Consider the following 6,301-nt stretch of genomic DNA (forward strand, 5'->3'; position numbering starts at 1 on the left):
ACCTGGTCATATCATTGAAGCACGGACCAATGTCACTCAATAGTTCATCCGGCGCACCTCGCTCCAAGAATACACTGTGGAGTTGTTCACAAACTGATCGCGTTGACTCATTCCTTGGTCTCCTTCAGATAGCAAACCAACTTGGCCCACAATCAATCGAAGTCAAATCAGGGAAACCATGTAGAGGCAACGTCTAAAGTTCCACGATCCCATTTTATTGGACTAGGGTCAAAGTACTTACACGTCTTGCAACTCTTCACCAGCCTTTCAACAGTGTCCTTCTTCACAATACTTTCCAATCGTTTTTCAGACAAACACAATGTCTTAGGATGTTTTGCTGTCGTCATCGGTATGATACCATTCACCGGGCCATGAGCATCAGTTTGATGGGGCACCACCCACCCGTCCTCAATCCACTTGTCTACTTCATCCTCAAACAGTTCTCTGATTTCTTCCTTCATTCAATAATGTGCACACGTATCACTGAGAATTAGTTCATAATCTTTCCATTTCCACTTCATGACCCACTTCCCACAATCAAATCTTGCTGTGCTCACCTCCCAGAGTCTCTGGTTCACACCCAAATGGTGTCCACATCCGAGAGTATCTGGTTCAATCCCCACTGGTGCCCACCTCACATAGTCTCTGGTTCACTCTCCAGTGGTACCCACCTCACATAGTTCTAGGTTTACTCCCAACTGGTACCCACCTCCCATAATTCTCTGGTTCAATCCACACTGGTGCCTTGCTCCTATAGTCTCTGGTTCATTCCCCCCCCCCCCCCACAAACACACACACACACACACACACCTGGTGTCCACCTCACATAGTTCTGGGTTCACCTCCACTTGTGCCCACCTCCCATAGTCTTTGGTTCAATCCACATTGGTGACAACCTCCCATAATCACTGGTTCAAACCTCAATGGCGCCCACCTCACATATTATCTAGTTCACTTCCCACTGGTGCCCACCTCCCGTAGTCTCTGGTTCAATCCCCACTGGTGTCTTGCTCCAACGGTCTCTGGTTCTCTTCCAACTGATAGTTCGTGGTTCACACCCCAATCGTACCAACCTCCCATAGTCTCCTGTTCGATCCCCACTTGTGGTCTGCTCCCATAATCTCTGGTTCACTCCCCACTGGCGCCAACCTCCCATATTATCTGGTTCACTCAACAATGGTGTCCACCTCCCGTTGTCTCTGGTTCAATCCCCACTGGTGCTCTAATTCCATAGTCTCGGGTTCACTCTCTACTGGTGCACACCTCCCATATTATCTGGTTCACTCCCCACTTGAGTGGATTTTGGTAGATTTCGGTGGATTTCGATAGAAATCGGTATTCAGTAATATCCAATATAAACGACTATGTCGTTTATACTTTATATTCTTTTCTTAACATTTTGCAAATAAATGTTGAACTTTTAAAAATCCTTTCTTAATACATGCCCTTACAGAGAAATCGTCAACATAGCATTGCGCATGCGTCTCTCTTATCAACTGAGGAAATCTATCGTTTGGTTAATAAGATATGACTAATAATATTTGAGAAATCACTTTTCAAAATGTAATTATATGAGGTACGGTGGGGGGAATTCCACATCCACATTCTTTATATCAAGCTCTTCGCTTGCTAAAAGACCCATTGGATACTGTTCAAAGTTTTAACTGCCTTTGATTTCTATTTCCTGTTTGAACACAATAAGCAGCCACTTTTACTACTGTTGAATTCTGACAATTTTTCATGTTTTTATGAGCCCATTGAAGGTAAGTGCAACATTCATGGTTTTCAAATATGGCAAGATGTTAAATGTTCTTCAACTTTGAAGCTCAAGTTAGAAATGCTTAAAAATTCATCGGATATGTAAAATTTACCCCCAAACCTTGTTCTAGATGCCTTAAGTAAGTTGATGTGCCTATTTTAGATTCATAAATGTCAGGGAAATTCCAAACCCTACAGATTTCGAATTTCTCGTGTCTTCTTTGTGAAAATTTTTGATCAAAATCCTACGTCAATGGTTTTGTTTTACAAAGAGAAATAGTTATATCCTTATCCGGATGTGGAATTCCCCAATATAGTTTACTGTTGTTTTTAGGAGAAAAGCACATAATCCAAAATTCTTGGATGTGTGTAGCCTATTAAAACTGTTTGAACAATAAGCCTTATTGTGGGCTTACATGATATTACTAATGTGTGCCCATGCTTTAGAGATGGATCTAGAAGGGATTTCGGTTCTTTTCTTTCTCCCCTTTCTATAGAGATTGGCTAATCATGGTGATGAATTACAAGAAAAGACGGTGTCGTATGACCATGCAGATATGGTGAAAGCGGACGATCTCGTTACATCTGGATGGATGGGCTGCAAATGTGCTGCCAAGTTATGCAACCTGAACATTCCGTGACCAGATCAAGAAACTATACAGCGGAATGGGAGAAGATACTTATTGTTTACTCAAATCAACTAGACTGCACCCGGGATCGTTCCCGATTTGATTGTGAATCGAATACACTATCAACTGAGCTATCGGGACCCTCGCCTTAGTCTATTGGTCTCATGTCATAGTCTACAAAGATGGCTGTTGTGTTCATTTCAGTCGTTAATAATTGTTCCTGATTGTTTCATTCTCGTTTTTGCATGCTTGTCATGGTGGGTGTGGATTTACCCCAAAACGGTGAATAAGCGAATAAAGAGAAAATTTGAATTAGGACATGTGCCGTCCATTTTCTTTAAAGGATTTTACCCGCCAATGAAATCGACTTGAATCACGGGTTACGCTATACCAGACTAAAAATATACTGAAAAGGTTTAACTTGCATCACTGCGTAAAACTTTTATAAAATAAAATATATAGATGAGTTACGAGTATATTTCATAAAAGTATGATATGTAATATTAAGATTACCCGCCATGAAATCACTGACATCACGGTTAGGTAACTCAGACTAAAAGATAACTGAGAAACGATTTAACTGGTGCATCACTGTGAACTTTTTATCAAAATAAGTTTATTGGTTAGATTTTTATTTTATAAAAGTATGTATATGGTAACATTTTTAAAGTGATATCTCATTAACCAAACGATAAATTGCCTCAGTTGATAAGAGAGACGCATGCGCAATGCCATGTTGAAGTTCTCTCTGTAAGGGCATGTTTTCTTAATCTCTTGACTTTCTTCGAGGAGAGGTATATTCCAAACTATGTGCACTACTTTTAAAAAAAATATTACACCAGACACAAAACACCTTTGTGTAAGTTTATAGTAAGATTTCAACAGTGTACGTTTTCAAAGGGGTATGGGGGGGGGGGGGGGGGGGGGGGGGGGGGAGACCATTCTTAAAGACAGCTGTTAAATCATGGTGAACGTTAAAATAGTATAATAATATGTCATTTGACTGTACTGAATCCTTTTGTGTGCGTTTTAAAAATTTATTCGACACATCTCTTGCAACTATTACCATTTATTACTATCTAAAAAACAACAACTTATCAAATCAACACATTATTTACTAGCGCCCCAGACGTAAAAGAGAATGTTTACTTGTTAAGATTAATTGGTCTCTAAATCCTCAGCGCAACTAGCTCTAAACTTGAAATTGAAACTCTGTTTAATCAGCCCGGCCGAGGACATTTTATCAAAGTCGGTTTGTATTTTCCGTAAGATATTCGAAAAATGGAATTGAAGTTTAAGATGAGCCTCTAATTTCTCAAAGCCCCCAGGATTAATCTTTACTTTTTACGTGTAAACAAATCAAAACCGACTAGTTTTATTATAACGAAATACCCATGATTTTCATAATAATACGATTTTTGACCCATAAAGAAAATTATGTTGGCTTGTGAAACAAAAGACCGAGTCCACCGGGCGAAGTCCCAGGTTTGAGAGTTGTTTGTTTTCCTTTGGTGCCAAGTTGACTGTTATTTAAATCGATCGGTATTTTAAGGACGAGTTTTCTGGCCCAATTCTAAAACACGTGTGTTTCCAGAATACGCAGTTAATATTAGATCAACTCTCTTTAATTTTTAAAAATAAAGATATCTTCAAAAGGGTGTCTTATATTCTGACACGAAATCTGTTGTTATTCTTAGCAAGAATTTTGCCACAATTTATTGCCTGGTGGATTTATTATTATTTTCTTTCTTTTTTTTTTTTAGATTTTAATATCGAAGTTATAAATCTAGTAAATGTAGTATGTTTTGATGTTGCCCCATTTTGTACTTGAAAAATGTGATTTTGCTTTATAATGTTTAAATGGGCGTAAATATCATTTATTGTGTGAACATATTCATATTGAATAGAATTAAAACACAAAACTGTAATTTATTTGGTCACATTCCCTTTTGTTTTAACTAAGGTAGGCCTTATCTGGTTTTGGTACTTCAAAATGTTCCGAATAAAACAAAAACAATAATAATAATAATAATAATAATAATAATAATAATATAATAATAATAATAATAATAATAATAATAATAATAATAATAGCAGCAATGACATGATATTAATTAATTTGGGTTTTAAAGTACTTTGTTGGACAAGATAGCGATTGACTATAATTTATAAATTCATGAAGGTTACCTTTACAAAGATCTTGATTTATTTTATTATGAGTCACGTGGTTACTGCTGACCAAAACCATTTAGAAATAACTATTTTAATAGTGAATATCTAGATTATATCATTTATTCATTCGTTTTATGCCCCCCCCCCCCCCCCATCTTCTACTTTTAAACTGGATTGTCTTTTTAGATTGAGATCATAAAGGCAATTTGGACTTCAAAGATACACACGTCATCACACGGGTATTATTATTACTTTGCAATCGGACCCTAGACAACAGCACCACTGAAACATGCAGGATGAAACGTGACACCTATTAGGCAAATTGCAATTTTTTTCCGACAAAGTAAACACTGTTAACGGCCAAATACTCGTTTAACATCTAACCACTATGAGAGAATGTGAAATAAAGAGCCTTTTCTAAGGACTCAACTATGCGCCCGCTCAGAACGGGACCGAACCCAGGACCTTCCGACCCAAAGGCGAGTGTTCTAATATATATAAATAATGGATAACGTCTCGAAATAGACCTTTTGACACTTCACATAATAAATCGTTCAATCATTCAAGTGCCTTTTGCGATCATAGAGTTCCAATCCTCTCTTTGCAATTACTCAATATCTCTTATCCAGGCACCCAAGTAATAAGCTTTTCCACCAGCTCGGTATCTAACTCAACTTATTCCTACCTTTATGTTTTCGTGCCAGCGTTGTGTTTTGTTTCTTCTACCATTCTCATTACCCATGCACAAATCTCATCTGCTATTATCAGATCATGGAACAGTAATGAGTAGCAAACCCAGACTATGTGTGAGTCCGGAGTGAGTATTGTACGTGCGTGTTTATTGGTCGTGAAATAGGTTATAGTGATACAATTCATTTTTAATCTTCGTAGACAAGAGGGTGTTGGGTGTATACAACACCTTTTGTTGCACGCGTTCATCTAAATGTAAATTCTAGATGGAGTGTGTCTTCTGTTGTTCTCACAAATAAAGCAACATTTCATTATGATGTGACTTGGGAATAATAATAAATGGGCGTGTTTATATATATATATATATATATATATATATATATATATATATATAAATGTATATATATATATATAATATATATATATATATATATAATATATATATATATATATATATGTGTGTGTGTGTGTGTGTTTGTGTGTGTGTGTGTGTGTGACCTTACGCCTCGAAGCGGTATTAAGTCGGGATTTGGAAAACGAAGAAAACCGGTTTTAATGTGGAAATGGTAAAAATGATCAAATTTCAGTTTTTGGTTGTTTCATAAACTACAATCATTTTTCTACATGAAAACATAATAATTCAACATAAGTATTGACGATAAGTTATATATATTTAAAGTTTAAAAAGGCAACTATCAGTGAAACATTCAAAACAAGAGTTGACTTTCTTTCAGAGAGCCACCATTTCCAAGGCTAAGTAATATTAAGTCTTTTCCTCCACCAATAAGATGTAAGATACCACAGCAATGGGCGTGTCCTTATCTATCTCAGAGTAAGCATAGCATGACTGTTTCCACAATTTCATGGTTCAACCAATAACGAACTTTAAAAACTGTAAACAAGTCTATGTTGTTCCCTGACAACTTTACAACTGAATGATTCTGTTTGGTCAACGCTCATCGCATGCGCCTGTTGACCATTAAAATATATATATATATTATATATATATATATATATATTATATATATGTATATATATATATATATATATAT

The 6,301-nt window shown here is 36.5% G+C and overlaps 2 protein-coding genes across 2 annotated transcripts in view; one reads left to right on the plus strand and one right to left on the minus strand.

The window, feature by feature from the left end:
- Positions 1 to 6,301, plus strand: part of LOC144970959 (gamma-aminobutyric acid receptor alpha-like) — an 89,182-nt gene that overhangs the window by 55,842 nt on the left and 27,039 nt on the right. The gene's annotated exons all lie outside the window — the stretch shown is intronic.
- LOC144970960 (uncharacterized) overlaps positions 1 to 6,301 on the minus strand; it is a 36,348-nt gene that overhangs the window by 24,566 nt on the left and 5,481 nt on the right. The gene's annotated exons all lie outside the window — the stretch shown is intronic.

Source organism: Berghia stephanieae, chromosome 4 (genome assembly GCF_034508935.2).
Source record: "Berghia stephanieae isolate SIO BIC M18660-M18661 chromosome 4, UCSD_Bste_1.3, whole genome shotgun sequence".
Classification (NCBI taxonomy): Eukaryota; Metazoa; Mollusca; class Gastropoda; order Nudibranchia; family Aeolidiidae; genus Berghia; species Berghia stephanieae.